Raw genomic sequence first — 16,626 nt, forward strand, 5'->3', positions numbered from 1 at the left:
TTTTGCCATTCGTGTACCCAGGTTCGTCGCTGAGTACACCATCGCAGGCGCTCCTGTTTGTGATGCAGCGTCAAGGGTAACCGCAGCCATGGTCTCCGAATGATAGTCCATGCTGCTGCAAACGTCGTCGAACTGTTCGTGCACATGGTTGTTGTCTTACAAACGTCCCCATCTGTTGACTCAGGGATCGAGACGTGGCTGCACGTTCCGTTACAGCCATGAGGATAAGATGCCTGTCATCTCGATTGCTAGTGATACGAGGCCGTTGGGATGCAGCACATCGTTCCGTATTACCCTCCTGAACCCACCGATTCCATATTCTGCTAACAGTCATTGGATCTTGACCATCGCGAGCAGCAATGTCGCGATACGATAAACCGCAATCGCGATAGGCTACAATCCTACCTTTATCAAACTCGGAAACGTGATGGTACGGATATGTGACTGTAGGCTTTCCCGGCGTAAACTATTGATGAAGGTTTCTCGGGTCTCCAGCCGGGTGGTAGCGTTGATATCTCGCGACGTTTCGGGAAGTGTCATACTACCCATCTTCTGGCGAAGTGTCGAGATTCGCGGAGAGCGGGCTATTTATATGCGCGGTCACCCCCCACCACTAGACCTCGGGTGGCTGCGGTGGACCAGCGGCGTGCGCGCGGTGGTGGGGATGGCGGTCGCCCCCGGCGGCCGCGTTCGGTTCTCGGTGTAAGCATTCTGTTTGCGTCAGCGGCGGAGGACATTGACGGGCGCGCTCCCGACGGATTGCCGCTATCGCCGGGTTCCATGCTGCGCTGAGTTGGTATCCCTCGTCTCTATTGACCAGATTCTCGTGAATCCTTATTTATATGGATTCTTTGATCACGCATTTCTCCTCCTTACACGAAGCATCACAACAACGTTTCACCAGGCAACGCTGGTCAACTGCTGTTTGTATATGAGAAATCGGTTGGAAACTTTCCTCATGTCAGCACGTTGTAGGTGTCGCCACCGGCGCCAACCTTGTGTGAATGTTCTGAAAAGCTAATCATTTGCATATCACAGCACCTTCTTCCTGTCGGTTAAATTTCGCGTCTGTAGCACATCTTCGTGGTGTAGCAATTTTAATTGCCAGTAGTGTAAATTACGACGCGCTATGTGGCATAAACACCAAAACTGGTTATACCGATTTTTGATTGTTATAATAGTAGATACGGTACGCTATTGGTCAGGTGTCAGTATGCCATAGGGTTTTCCGGAAATCCGAGCAAAGATATGATTCAGGACGGGACGGATGTTCATATCTGCGTCGCAACGGCCTCTAGTCCGAACTGCTGGACTCTGGACCTCGGCCCCATTCTGCTCCACCTGTCCGGACCACAAGCCTGCAAGTTACGCCCACTGCTGACCTCCGTCATCGCCTCTCCGCGAGCGCCGCTGAACTGAGTCAAGATCAAAAATAATGGCTCTACGACTACGCTAACAAGTCGCTCGCCTCGTGTGTTACAGCTCTCTGTCAAGTTGCGAAGGGTGACCGACAGAGTCTACGTCACCCTTAGCGTAGTTCTCAGGTTAGCAGAAAAAAACAGGAAGAATCGATTATGCATCTAGCTGCTCACGACATACACCAGGCTTGCTCAGAAACTAACGCACCGCATTTTTTCTTCAACAATTTTTTACTGAACATAACAACAATAACACACACAAGAGAATGTTGTTTTATCTACGCACCATGTTTTTCCACGTAATATCCATCCCATTCTATGGCCTTCCTCCAGCGCGAAACAAGGGCGTGTATGCCCTATCGGTATCAGTCCTTGTCCGGATGCCGGAGCCAGTGCTTCACTCTGTGAAGCACCTCCTGATCGCCCTAAAAATCTCTTGCAGGAATGTCATCATTTACTGGCCCAAACAAGTGGAAGTCCGAGGGTGTCAGGTCAGGGCTCTCAGCTGTGACAGCCGTGGATGGTCTCCCCGACCTCTGCAAATCGTGGAGCTCCGCCGAACCGCCTTCTGATGACACCCTTCGTCCCCAGCCACTAACAGTACTTCTGCGGATAGCAGATGCTTCATAGACTGTGCATCTGTGAAAAATTTCCATAGTTTCTTTCTCCGCAGTGAGAAATTCAATGACGACAAAATACCTGTGATTACTGGAGTCAGAGGGACACATTTTTTAGGTTAGAGTCAGGTTACAGACAGAGAGTGTTGAAAGAGATTAAAACAGAACAGTGCCACAATGTCAGTAGCAGTATCCAAAGAAATAAAATTTGTGTATTTCATCAGAACATTAGAGGATTGAAAAATAAGATAGATGAGCTCCTTGTATCCCTAGAAAATGGGGTAAATTCTGAAGGTATAGATGTTTTGTGTCTCTCTGTGAACACCATGTAACCGCAGGGATGGAGAAGTTAAATTTAAGGGATTGCAGATTAGCATCTTAGTCATGTAGAGTCAACATGAAAAAAGGAGGAGTTGCTACTTATATAAAAACTGGACAAAAAGTCAAGAATAATGAAACAAATAGTTTTTGTGTAAATCAGATCCTTGAAGCATGTGCTTATGAGTAGCTAATGCAATACACTTCTATAGTAATTGTAACAATCTACAGATCCCCTCAAGGTACTTTCAGCTATTCACGATAAATATAGCACGGGGTCCCGGGTTCGATTCCCGGCGGGGTCAAGGATTTTCTCTGCCTCGTGATGACTGGGTGTTGTGTGTTGTCCTTAGGTTAGTTAGGTTTAAGTAGTTCTAAGTTCTAGGGGACTGATGACCATAGCTGTTAAGTCCCATAGTTCTCAGAGCCATTTGAACCATTTTTTTGATAAATATAGAGGCATTATTGAGCTACCTCTCAGACAAAAAGAAGCAGTTAGTGGTTTGTGGTGATTTTAATGTAGATTTCTTAAACGATACGGATAGCACAGATGAGCTAGAATCCTTGTTTGGTTGTTTCACTCTAGTATCTGATGTAAATTTTCCAAGTCGTGTGCAGCAGGATAGTAGGTCACTTATCGATAACATTTTCATAGACGGTGCTCAGGCATAAACAATTAATGTGTACCCATTTGTAATGGGCTATCTGATCATGAAGCACAGTTAATGGAAATAACACATATAGCACCTTACAGCCTTCAGGCGGGTTCATACAAGGCAGGGAGGTTTATTGTGTACAGAGTTTAAAGAGCAGCCTAGAAGAGGTAGAATGGGATGAAGTATACACAGAAAATGATGCTGATGCCACATTCAGTTTATTCCACCGTAAATTTGTCTCAATATTTGAGAGTTGCTTGCCTGAAATGTTATCCAAAAAAGCCATTACAAAGTCAAGTAAGCCATGGATACTAAGGGAATTAAGATATCGTGTAAGAGGAAGAGGGAAATACAGATGGGTACAAAAAATGTATCCACTGTTTAAAAGTCCATAACTGGCAAACTAATTGACGGAGTTGAAGTGGTATTTTAAGTACGAAAACGTTTATTAGGTTCAACGGCAATGGCGAAACGAGTATCAAACAGAGCCACTGACACGTTTAACGATTCGTCGCATTAGAGACAAATTTGAAGACGAAGGCTGTGTTAAAGATGTACACAAACAACGATCTGGACGACCTGTAACAGTAACAAGTCCAGTTAACTCCCGTCGTGTGATACAACAATTCACTCGCTCACCACAGAAGTCTGTGAGACAGTGTGTTCGTGAAACTGTAGTGAGTCACTCAAGTGTTCGGCGAATTTTGAAGACAGCAAAGTGGAAGTGCTACATCCCACGATTGCTACACCCAATGAACGAGGACGACCCAGATCGTAGAATGGAGTACTGCGAGTGGTTTATTAACATGGTGCGCAACGATGAAGATTTTGCAGAGATGATTGTGTGGTATGATGAGGCACAGTTCAAACTCAATGGCACAGTAAATCGCCACAATTGCAACTACTGGAACCGCGCGACCGATACGGTCGCAGGTTCGAATCCTGCCTCGGGCGTGGATGTGTGTGATGTCCTTAGGTTAGTTAGGTTTAAGTAGTTCTAAGTTCTAGGGGACTGATGACCTCAGAAGCTGTCCCATAGTGCTCAGAGCCATTTGAACCATTTTTTGCAACTACTGGTCCACCGAAAATCCGAACGTCCATGTAGACAAAGCCGTGAATTTGCCAGGAGTAAATGTGTGCTGTGGGTTGTCTTACCGGGGCTTGATTGGGCCGTTCTTCTTTGACGGCAAAGTTACTGGTGAGGTGTACCTTCAGAAGCTTCAGACATCCATTTGACCTGCCATCCGAGACTCGTATGGAGACGGAAGAGTTTACTTGCAACAAGATGGTGCCCCAGTCCACTACCAAAATCATGTTAGGGCGTATCTCGACGAAAATCTACCAGGAAGATGGATAGGCCGTAGAGGTGCTGTGGAGTATCCACCACGTTCCCCTGACCTAACTCCCCTGGACTTTTACCTGTGGGGAACACTAAAGGACGCCTTTTATCGACAAAAGCCAAGCACATTGGATGAACTTCGAGAATTCATCGTACATTCATGTGCAAATATCCAACTGAACACGTTGCAGTCAGTAGTTCGTGCTGCAGTTCGGCGGCATTGTTTGTGTGTGGATGTTAATGGTGACCATTTCGAACACCTACAGTGATATCTTTAAATTGGACTTTAAGCAACACTTTCACCAAAAATGAGACAACTCCGTCAATTAGTTTGCAAGTTATAGACTTTTAAACAGTGGATACATTTTTTTGGACCCCTCTGTATATGGACAGGCCAGAATAAGTCAGGATTCGACGTTACTTGTTTACTACAAAAGGTACTGTAATATTTTAAGAAAATTCATTAAGAAGTCGAGAGGCTTATCTGTTCTAACAGAAATTAATAATAATTAAGTTTCAGAAATTAATAAGACTAAAACTATATGGAATATTGTCAAACGGGAGAGGTGGCAGCCTGACAGTGCACAGCATACAATAGCAATAAAGCTAAATGATGATGTTGTGAGTGATAATTCACAAGTTGCAAGTATTTTTAACAATCACTTTCTGAATGTAGCAACCAAAATAGGGTTAAAGGGTTCAGTTGAAGAAGCAACAAAAAAAAAATGAAGAAAATGTCATTCCCCAGGACTTGAGGCCTTAGAAATAGCAAGAACATCCCCCACTAAAATTAAGGGAATTATAAATATACTGAAAAACAAGAGCTCATGTGGTGTTGATGGAGTCTCTAACAGAATTTTGAAGTGTTGTACTATTTTAATAAGTGGAGTCCTTAGTGATATATGTAATGCTTCGCTGGCACAGGGAATTTTTCTAGACAGATTGAAATTCGCAATTGTCAAACCTCTTCATATGAAAGGGGACAAGGGTGCCTTAAATAATTATAGACCAATCTCATTGCTGACTTCATTTTCTAAAATATTCGAAAAAGTTATGTATTCAAGAGTAGTCTCCCATTTAAGTGAAAATAATTTACTCAGCATGTCACAGTTCGAATTCTGGAAGGGTTACTCGACTGAGAATGTTATCTACACATTTACCCATCAAATAGTACAAGCCCTAAATAACAAATTATCGCCAGTTGGTATTTCTTGTGATCTTTCCAAGGCGTTTGACTGTGTGGATCATGTCACACTCGTAGAAAAACTCAGGTTTTATGGAATTGAAGGCTATACACACAGCTGGTTTGAATCATACTTAACGAACAGAAAGCAAAACGTTGTGCTGAATAACACAAATAATGTTTGGAGGGTGGCAAATTCTAGTGAATGGGGAGTTATCACAAAGGGAGTCCCACAGGGTTTAATTTTAGGTCCTCTGCTGTTCCTTATTCACGTGAATGACCTCTCACTTAATGTTCAGCAAGCAGAACTAGTACTTTTTGCAGATGACACGAGTGTTATAATAAATTCAATTCCAGAAAAAGAAGCTGAAGATATTGTTAAGGATCTCTTTCAAAGAATTATTAAGTGATTCTCAGAAAATGGACTTTCCCTTAATTTTGAAAAAACTCACTATATCCAGCTCTGTTGTAGCATATGAACAGGGCTCAGTTAACAGGGTAGATTTCTCCCAATTTTTGGGTGTTCACATTGATGACAACTTGAACTGGAAGAAGCATATTACTGAGCTTCTCAAACAATTTAGTTCAGCTTCTTTCACTCTTCGTATAATCGCTAGTCTTGGTAGTAAACAGATCAGCCTCCTAACGTACTTAGCATATTTCCACTCAATAATGTCTTATGGAATAGTTTTCTGGGGTAACTCACCTCTCAGACGTAAAGTATTGATTGCACAAAAGAGAACAGTGAGAATAATTAGTGGTGTTGACCTAAGGAAGTCATGTAGGCAGCTATTCAAGGAGTTAGGTATTTTAACTGCACCATCGGAGTACATAAATATTCGCTAATGAAATTGGATATAAATAATCCATCTCAATTCGCGAAGAACAGTGATGTTTATATGAACAACAGTAGAGGGAAAAATGACCTTTCCTATCCGTTATTGTAGCTGTCAGTTGCTCAAAAAGGAGTACATTATTCAGCAACAAAAATCTTTGATCATTTGCCTCACAACATAAAGTGTCTGGCAGGTAGCAGATCAAGTTTTAAATCTAGCTTAAAATCATTTCTTTTGGACAACTCCTTCTATTTCATGGACAAATTTCTGTTTCAGAACTGGTAAATAAAAAAAATTGTACCTCTAAATATAGTTTCATGTGTAGAACTAAAAATTTCAGTAATATTAATATTAGCATAATCTGACTTGTTCCACATCATATCGATAAAATAATAATAAAAATGGTCTACGGAACGTGACATAACTAAACTAAACTAAACTGCTTGTAACGTACATCAGCTACAGACGCCATTTTGAAAGTCTACTGCATCTACGCTATCTGTCGGAAATAACGGAAACTTCGCGCGCTCTCTCAGGAGACTTCAAATAATACATACGTAGCGTTTCGCATTCGTAGCTTGTTTTCGGCTGAGCAAAAAATGCGGTGCATTAGTTTCTGGGCAACCCTCGCAGCAAGCCTTTCTAGTCTACCCTACTTCAACGGTCTGCGTGTCCGGTATCTTAATTGTAACTGTATTATTTAAAGTAAGCTTGACGAGAGCCTACAGACCGAAATGCCATATTGGATAATGTTGCTAAGGGGTGACCACGGGAAGTATTTGGGGAGCAGACGTTAAAGCAATGCGTCATCATGTCGCGTTGCTGGGAGCGAAATGGAAGATTGTACGTGCTAGCCACGACAAGCACTCAACCATTCGACGACCATATGCTGGGAAATGTGAACTACTCGCATTCCGTGGTCGTCGCTTACTTCATCCTCTACGTTTAACTCATATTAAACTTTTCATATTAAACTTTTACCCTCCCTGGATACATTGTAATTGTCATTAATGACATCATCAGAACTGCAGCATCTTGGTTCTAGTGACAGATTTGTTGATTCTCCGAGGCTAGATCATGCAGGAACGTAATAGTTCGACTGTTGTGCACAAATGAAGTAGTCGTGTGAACGCTACTACTTAACATTTCTCTTGTTGTTGCGGTGGTCTTCAGTCTAAAGACAGATTTCCTACAGTGCTCCACGCTAGTCTTTTCTGTGCAAGCCTCTTTATCCTTACGTAAGTGCAGCAGCCTGTTTCCACTTGAACCTGTTTACCACAGTCAAGCCATGGTCTCCATTTTACAATTTATTATTTCTCGACACCTCAGAGTGTGTTCCATCATCGCATCTGTTCATTGAGCCAAATTGTACCAAGCATTTCTTTTCTTCCAAGTGAAGCTCCTTAGCTCCTCATTAATTATCAACTCTATCCATTCCACCTTCACCATTTTCCTGTAGCATCACATTCCAAACACTTGCAATTTTCTTCTGGTCTCTATTGTCTAGGGTCCACGTTTTTATTTCGTACAAGGCGACACCTCAACTGTTTTCGGAAAGCATTTCCTAGTGCTAAAAGATACATTCTACATAACCCAATTTCTCGTTTTCAGAAAAAGTTTTGTTACTCTCGTCAGTTACGCTGCTCTCCAAATAAAAAAACTCATCTACTACTTTTAGTGTCTCATTCCCTAATCTAATTCCCTCAACATTCCTTGATTCGATCTGCTACACTACATTGCCCTTGTTTTACCATTGTCGATATACATCTTAAAATGACTTTTCAAGAAATTATCCTCTTGGTCAACTTAAATCCCAAGTTCTTTGCTGCCTCTTACAGAATTACAATACCATCGACAAACGTTAAAGTTCTCATTTTTTCCTCCTCTGAAACTGTATTGTCCTTCTAAGTTTCCCTTTAATTTATTTTCCTGCTTGCTGTACAATTGTGGATAAGCCACGCCACTTTCTCGCTCCCTTCTCAACTAGTGCTTTATTTTCATGCCCTTAAACATTTGTAATTGTAATCTGGCTTCTGTGCAAGTTGTAAAAAACATTTCGCCCCCTGTATTTTATCAATGATATCTTCAGAACTTCCGAGATGTATTCGTTTGACATTCTACAGTCTATGTCATGAGAGATGTCTAGTGTCAGCACTGCCTAGCATGTTTTTACGTTTCTCCGGAAATATAACAGAGCTTCCCAGAGATTTGCTGTTGACAATCCTTCCATTCCACCGTGATCATTAAGTGCCAGTATTTTACAACCATGGCTTAATAATTTGATGGTTCGGTAGTATTCACACCTATTATCTATTGCCCTTCTTAATAACTGGTGTTATTAAATTCTTTGCCAATCTCATACATATTGCATGCCACATAGAATAGTTTTTTTTATGGTTGATTCTTTCGAGGATCTCAGTAATTCTGAGAGAATGTCACCCTTACTCAAGATGCCTTGTCTCGACCTCTTTCAGTGCTCTATCAAATTTTTCTTTCAATATCATACATACAATCACATTTTCTTCATTTACTTCCTTTTCAGTTTCCAGAACATTGTCTTCAAGTTGGTTTACTTAGTGTAAGTTTTCAATATATGTTTTCAATTTTCAGCCTTTCCTTCGTTTTCATAACACTGGGTTCTCAGCTGTGCTCCTGATACTCACAGAGCCGTTTTCTTTCCCTCCTAATATCTCCTTAATTTTCTTATAGGCAGCATAGATCTTTCCTATAGTCACGCGGGACTCCAACTTTGTATTTCTCTCTTAGTCATATTCGTTTGCCGTTTGGTCTTCCTGTCAATTCCATTTTTTTAGACATCTGTTAGAAGGGGGTTATAAAGTTTTAACTATCACCTCGCAAAAATTAACTTATGTAAAACTTTTTTGTGGTTCCACGTAAACGTCTGAGCCCTGGTACAAACTTAAATCATTACCCCACAATACCTCAGCACGCAGCTAGAGGAACCAAAACAAAATGGTCCAGCCCATTGATAAGCAGAATATCGTGTGGTAATTCGTTTACTGCATTCCAAGGATAACAATACTGCAACGCTCTATTACTTATTTGTTCTCTACAGACGGATGATAGAAAACTGGCAGTGGGAATGTGAGGAAACAACAAAACACAAAGGCAAGAATTAGGCAACAGTTGACCTGACGGTTCTTGTTCCATGAGATCCCACACAAATTTAGCCTAGTTGTTTCGTCTCTCTACGAACCAGATCAAAGTTTAGCCATGCTTCTATCAACATCTTCACAGGCTACACATCGTAGAGACACGTTTCTGCTCTTGTGAAGAAGAAGATGACGCACATCGCCTTTCCTTCGGGTTCCCCGACTACATGGAAGTACTACAATCCCTGTACAATAACTTGTGAAGCTTGGTGATCTGTTGCCAGCCTGCGTGACGGCCTTATTAGGAACACAGAAACACAGGCATTTTTACGCGATGTACAGATTCAATGTTGCCAGAAATATCCGCTTTTAAGACCAACATGTCACAGACAATGGACTGCACAAAAGTCTTCTGTGGCTAATATTTTGTAACTATGTGTGTTCTGTCTACAGTTTACATGGGAATTCAAATAAATATTCTAACATAAATCTTGTTTCGGTACCTGTATATTTTATGGAAGTAAAAGCTGGCTGTAAGATGTATGCTACAGACCAATATATTCAATCAAATTGATATCTGTTCTGAGTTTGTGGAAGTGTAAGGTAACAATGCATCGTCATGTGACACAGTGATTATGTGACGCAGAAGCTACTAGTCTGGTCAAACAAGTCTGAAGGGTGGACAAAGCGGCAGACTATCTCTCTGTGAAGAAACGGAATCACAAGAGGAGGCTCTGATGTTCGAAGATCAGCATATCACATTCGAGGGATAGTGGAAAAAATGAAGGCCCATCTTGACTCAGTTTTTAGAATCTTGTGCGACAGTTTTAATATGCCAAAGATAACCACTCGTAGGTCAAATAAAAAATAAAATAAAATAAATAAAATAAAAAAATAAAAAAAACACCTTATCGAGGCAACAGCAGAAATGTCGCAGCTATGTCGTGTCAGTCAAGTGATAAGTGTTACAACGGTTGAGGTGCAGTAAGAACACAGCACAAGTAAACAATGTAGAATAATTTTATTAAGAAATAAATAAACAAACCCAAAATTGGAGAAAAAGTTATCATAACAACTACTTGTGAAAGTTCATAACAAGCACTGAATTTACACTAGTCTGAACTAGGCTGATGGCCCTAGTTGAGATTCATTTGATGTCAGAAAAATATAACGTGATGTATGGTCGATGCGTATATCAAAAATAGCCTGTAGTCCTGATGTACAGGCCACACCCTGGAGATGGCGGAGACAGACGCTATTGGCCTCCTTGGTTGGTGTCGGCTGGTACGTAGTATGGCGTCGCAGGTTGCTAAGTTTCCACCAAGACTCTAATTGAAGAACTGCAGGTGGAGTCAGAACCTGGTCCAGAAACTTGATGGAAGTCCAGTCAGAGTAGCTCTGCACCAGCCTAAAAGTTCAGGCAGCACAGCAGTACTAGAGGAACTATTTGGAGTCATGTGGCCCATAGTAGCAAACAGGGCCAGTGTCCTCTAGTGTTGTTCATGCTGTTGCCTGCTGAAAAAGTCAGCATGCTTTACCGTGACTCCATCATTTGCCTCTGCCATTCGCTGATGCAGCGCCTTCCTGATTAGGCCACTCGCACACCACAGCTGTGAGGGGGAGCTGTTGGTCTATAGGACGAATGGCCTGTACATAGCATCGAGAAGACTTCTTTAGCCACCTAGCAGCTATGGAAGAATGTTGGGTGTATCACTATGACTCTGGAACGAAGGAGCAAAGCTGTACAAACATGTGGATCCACCACCACTGAAAAACGCGAAGACCAAACTATCATCTGGAAAGGTGCTACTGACTGCTTTTGGGGACTGACATGGTGTGATGCCAACAGAGTATGTTCGTAAGAGTCAAACTGCCACAGGAGAATACTACCAAAATCTCCTGCCAAGGCTACAAGAGTCTGTCAAGACGGATCTTGCGTTCCAGGGAAGTGGTTTTGCTCCACAGTGATGCCCCAGATCAATGTGCATAGAACATGGTCACACTCGCTGCTTCTTTGTGCAATCAAATTTTGCCTCATCCCTGTAATATCTTGACATGACAATCATCGATTCCTTCAGCTTTCCTCAGATGAAGAAATCGTTCTATGGCAGGCATTTTCAGTATGACAACAAGGTGATTTTCTATGTGTAGCGTTTCCTGAACAACCAAATCCAAACTTCTGCAACCAATGTTTCCGCCAATTCATCCATTCTTGGGGTAAATTTGAGGTCTCGGAGGGTGAACATATAAAGAAAGACTAATAGCACCTCTAGTTTCCACAGTCGCAGCTTGATTTTTTTCGCAATAATTAAGACTTTATGACTACACCGCCACCCCACCTACCCATGTTTATTCCCTTTTCTCTGCTTCATTTGTTACATTTTTCATTTTCTCCTTTGTCAGTTAATTCAATATTCCGAGTCTTAGCCAGTGATTTCTACAGAGAGTTGTGTTTTTGCTTATTTTAGCCACTGCTATCTTCACTATTCCATATTTTAAAGGTACCCATTTGTCATGTATTTTATTACCTTCCCTTGCTTCAGTTAATTGTTACCTAATGCTCCCTTTTAAAACTCTCAACAACCTCTGCTTCCTTCTATTTATCCAGGTCCCATCTCCTTAACGTCCTTTGTTTCTGCAATTTCTTCGGATTAATTTGCAATGCATAACCAATAAATTATTGTCAGAGTCCACCTCTGCCTGGGGAAAATATTTGGAGTTTAAAATCTGTATCTCTGCCTTACCATTATATAATCTATATGAAACCTTGTGGTGTCTCCAGGTCACTACCACGTATAAAACCTTCGTTAGTAACTCTAAAAGCAAAAGTTAGCTGTGATTAAATTGTGCTCTGCGCAAAAGTCTACCAGGTGGCTTTCCCTTTCTGTCCTCTCCACCAGTCCGTTATCTCCTGTTACTTCACTTTTTCATCTGTTTCCTACTACTGAATTCCAATCCCTCGCCGGAATTAAATTTTCGTATCCCTGAACTGACCGAATTATTTCTTTTAGCTTATCATGAATTCTTTCAATCTCTTCGTCATTTCCGGAGCTAGTATGCATATACGCTTGTGCAAGTGTGGTGGGTGTTGGCTTAGTGTCAGTCTTGCCTACGATAATGCTGCCGCTGGTCATAGTAGCTTGCCTGTTTCTCTACATCCTTTTCCATCGTTTGACGTACTTCCGCATTACCTCTATTTGATTTTGCGCTATTAACCGTGTACCAACCTGATCAGATGTCCTTTCCTTCCTGTTACCACAGTTCAGTAATTTCCATTATATCCGACTTCAGACTTCAAATTCCTCTCTTTATAAATTCTCTAACCTAGCTACCCCATTAAAAGATTAAACTTTGCACGCTACGACCCATAGCACGCCAGATTTTGTTCTCATAAGAGGAAAATGCTGAGCTTTCCTTGTCCAAACGCCCAAAGGGGAATAATTTTGGCTCCAAAGTACTTTATCTAAGAGGTTGCCACCATCATTAAATCATGTAATAGAACTGTATATTTTAAGGATTTATAGCGGATGAAGTTTCCCGCGATGATCTTGGTGGGTATTCTCTGCCGGATGTCTCCATTTAGTGTATTCGTACCTAATCAGTAGGCAACTGTTAAATAAATAAAGAACGGTAAACGAAAACTGGATAATTTGGTCCATGAAAAACATCGGTCTTGTTCCCTTCTAATGTACTTCGAACATAGTACGGGCACAGTTTCCAAAAAGTGTGAGGTATTTATGTCCAAGAGCACAATGAATTGTTGTAACACAAAGAGACGGAGGAATTTATTATAGCGTTTACCAGAATCTTAAAAATCCTGTGTAACTATTAGGACAGTTTTCTCTCTAATCATTCTCTGCAATACCTACTCACATTTCACTGATATTCAAGCCTTTTTCAGGACACAATAAAACAATATTCTGCTACCTACTGCATAACTGGTACTATAACGAATTATATGTGAGTGTGGTTTATAGCTCTTAAGTAAGCCTTATGCTACCAGGGATGAGACTGGTCATCGCTTTAACAGCGGTCTTCTTGTGTTAAGTCGGTCAGGACACTTAACTTATTCAGCCTAACTGAAGTGTTCCGGCCAATTCTTCGGAATGTACTATGTATTGCTGATTTTATCCATTGTCGAAGTTTGCTTTGTTCTTTTGGAATATTGCGGTGTGGAGTGCGCTCCACAGATTATGGTCAGGCTGAGTTAGGGTGCCTTTAATGTTGCGTTAATTTGAGAGTAATTATGACTTCGTGTGTGTGTGATATTTTTATTCATTTATTGTACTTTTATTTCACCTCTAACACTGCGTGCTTGTTCTGGCGTTGTCCCACTTGTTCTTTATTGTGTTATTGCATATCTATGTGTTGTCTCTTCTAGTGCCGGGTGCATTAATTGAGCTGTCGTATTTTCGTGTTTTACGGGAACCATTGGTAACCACTTTTGTTTAGTGCGGAGCATGTGTTCCTCGAACCATTGGGGTCTTCCACCTTGGTGGGTTTGGTGTCAGTTCGCAGTGATTCATAATCTGTTCGTTCTTGTAGCCGTGTTCCCTCAGTGATTCTATATATTTCGTGATTTTCTTTAATTTTAATTTGAAACAGTTAAAATGTGTGACTTGTCCACCACGTGGTCAATTCGGTTCATACCACGTTGTGTACGCGAATTCTCGCCACGTGTACTTTTTTTGACAAGATGTTCCAAACGGCATAAACCTCTTTGTTGAGCCGGCCGTTGTGGCCGCGCGGTTCTAGGCGCTTCAGTCTGGAACCGCGTGACCGCTACGGTCGCAGGTTCGAATACTGCCTCGGGCATGGATGTGTGTGATGTCCTTAGGTTAGTTAGGTTGAAGTAGTTCTAAGTTCTAGGGGACTGATGACCACAGATGTTAAGTCGCATAGTGCTCAGAGCCATTTGAACTATTTGAAACCTCTTTGTTGTTAGTGCATGGACGTAATGATGGTGGTTTGTTCCTCCAAACTTCGTCTTTTTTCGTATGGATCTAGATCGGACGAATGAAGTCTTGTGTTTCCTGTTCCTTTTCGTCTCTTCCCCTCATGTACGCCTAGTTAAATTGGGCAGCATAAGTTCATCTTATCAAATTAGATTCCTTTATTTCACGCTCAGGCATCAATTGAGAATGTTGATGGAACGTCCACCCATGTTTCTTTTTGCCTATATGTGGGTAACTGTGTTCAGTGAAAGCTCATATCGTGTGTCCTGTTACCTTTTGTTGTAGCTCACCAAATAACTACTTAATGTGTAAGCTAACGCTTTTACTGCCTTTTTTCTTTAAAATACTAGACTGGTTTTACATACTGCCCAAAAACAAGCCGTTGGTTAATTTTTGAGTGTATTTAACAATATTGCGTTCCCTTATTTTATCCAATTAATTACAATTCAAATTTTATTACCCTTTCTTTCGAACAAGTAGTCCAATAATTTCCAGTTTAATCTTTTCTTGTGTATTAGGAAGGAAACGAGCTGCTGACGACCCTGTGATGTAATTGCGCATTTATCCACTGTTTGCGTACAAATGTTAAGTGCGTACGCAAACTGGTACTTAACATAGGCCGATTCAGTTAACTACCTTACCAGCAGAAGGATAAAGACGTGTAACATATATGTTTCATGAGAACATAACCTTTTGCGATCGTTGTCGAAGAGGTATTAAGTTCTTGGGTACAGTCACGTCCCGAAAGATGTACACGGCAAGAAGGCCGAAACATCGGATCGAAAGAATCTGGAAAGAATGACGCTGTACGAAAACCCAAGAACTTTTCATTGTAATTGTTTGTTTTATGATTAAATAATACTGCAAACAGATGGTAACATTAAAAAGTTGTTAGGTTTCTAGGACCTGTTATTACAAAACTTTTTAATCCATTAGAATGTTTTGCTCTGAGTTATTTGTTCTTCCACAACAACGTTACGCGACGCATGATCATCGAAAGCTAAGTGAAAACATTTAACTCTGCTTGGTGTGGCGAGCAGCGGAACTTCATAGCTAAAATATAAGGAACCTACAGCTCAGGAGCCATAATGAGATGGAAACAACCAGGAAGTTCCCACGGTCTGATAGCCGTTTTGGGAACAGCTATAATGGCGCCTGCAGGACGGCCGGTAAGATAATGAAGTCAACAGTACTGTCCTGGCTGGAGAACCGGCTCATCCCAACATCGGTTTGCGTAATGAGCTTACGCAACGCTCTTCCTCACTGGTGTATCGCCTTAGAAGGTCCCGTTAATCGTCGCGTCGTATGTTGTATCCACGTAAGCTACTCAGTCTCCTTCTTGTACTTTACTGCTGTAGCGGTACCTCCCTGCACTTTGCAATCACTGGCATGTGAAATACTGCCATTTACAAACTTGTGCCGTACACTGGAGGCGAAATAACAGCACAGATAACCGCCACTCTCATAAATGAATTCCTTCCAACGTCACACCACCATTCAGTATTTCGTTTTTGATAAGAAAATGGAACTGCGTTTGTGTGTCTAATAGATTATTTAATTCTGAGATGTTAGATTGTAAATAAGTATTTTTATTGTGAAACTCAAACCGAAGGCTGCTATGATGCAGCTCTCCATCCTAGTATATCCTATACAAGCCTCTTTATCTATGCGTAAGTGCTGCAACCTACGTGCATCGGAACCTGCTTACTGGTCCCCTGGTCACCTCCTATAATTTTTATTCCACCCTCCCTCCAACCTCACTTCCTCTCAGTACCAAACTGACGATACCTTGATACATCAGATCTGTCAGATCAAGAAGTTGTGTCAGAAGATTCTTTTTCTCCCAATTCGATTCAATTCCTCTACACTAGTTATTCGTTCTATCCATCTTATTTTCAAAATTCTCCCATAGCACTACATTTCAAACGTATCTGTTCTCTCCATTTTGAACTGGTTTTCACTTCCACATAAGGTTACTTATACATACCTTCAGAAAAGACTTCCTAACATTTAAAGTTATATTCCATGTTATTAAATTTTTATTTATCAGAAATGTTTTTCTATCAATGATCAATGTGCAGTTCATATTCACTCAACTTCAGCAAACAATTGTTGTTTTGCTGCCCAAAAAGTAAAACTTAACTACTGCTTTTAGTGCCTCGTTTCCTAATCTAATTCCCTTAGCGTCGTC

This window comes from Schistocerca nitens, chromosome 5 (genome assembly GCF_023898315.1).
Source record: "Schistocerca nitens isolate TAMUIC-IGC-003100 chromosome 5, iqSchNite1.1, whole genome shotgun sequence".
In the NCBI taxonomy this organism is placed as follows: Eukaryota; Metazoa; Arthropoda; class Insecta; order Orthoptera; family Acrididae; genus Schistocerca; species Schistocerca nitens.